Here is a 562-nt window from a genome sequence, read left to right on the forward strand (position 1 = left end):
CTTTTCCTCAAATAAATGGTGTTTAAGTTTCTGATCAGTGGGAAGTAGACTTCATGAGACTGGTGGAGGTGGGACAATGTTGGCCCCACATTCCTGATTCTAGACCAGATCTGAGATAAGGGGGTCTCTGTGGGCATGTCACCTCAGCTCCGCCTTCATGGGCCATCCATGTGCATGAAAGAATTTTGTGCTATTTATTATGTGTCCCATCACAAGGAACAGTAACAATTAGAAGGATATTATTAAGTATAGAGCTATATTTGATTATTTTAGAAAAATGTAAAAATATATAAGTGGCTGTTAAATACAAAATTAACTGACATAAAATCAAATGTACAAGTGCAGAATTGTGTGAATTTGTTTAGAAAAACTGGCATTCTGAGAATAGGGCTTTTTAACATTATTATTTAATGAGAGATTGAGACCTGAGAGGTGCAAAAGAAAGATTGGCAGGAGAGAGAGAAAGAGAGGGGAAAAGAGAAAGAGAAGGAGGGAGGGAGAAAGAGAGAGAGAGAGAGGAAAAGAGAAAGAGAAGGAGGGAGGGAGAAAGAGAGAGAGAGAG

The sequence above is a fragment of the Octodon degus genome, unplaced genomic scaffold (assembly GCF_000260255.1).
Source record: "Octodon degus isolate 3935 unplaced genomic scaffold, OctDeg1.0 scaffold00255, whole genome shotgun sequence".
In the NCBI taxonomy this organism is placed as follows: Eukaryota; Metazoa; Chordata; class Mammalia; order Rodentia; family Octodontidae; genus Octodon; species Octodon degus.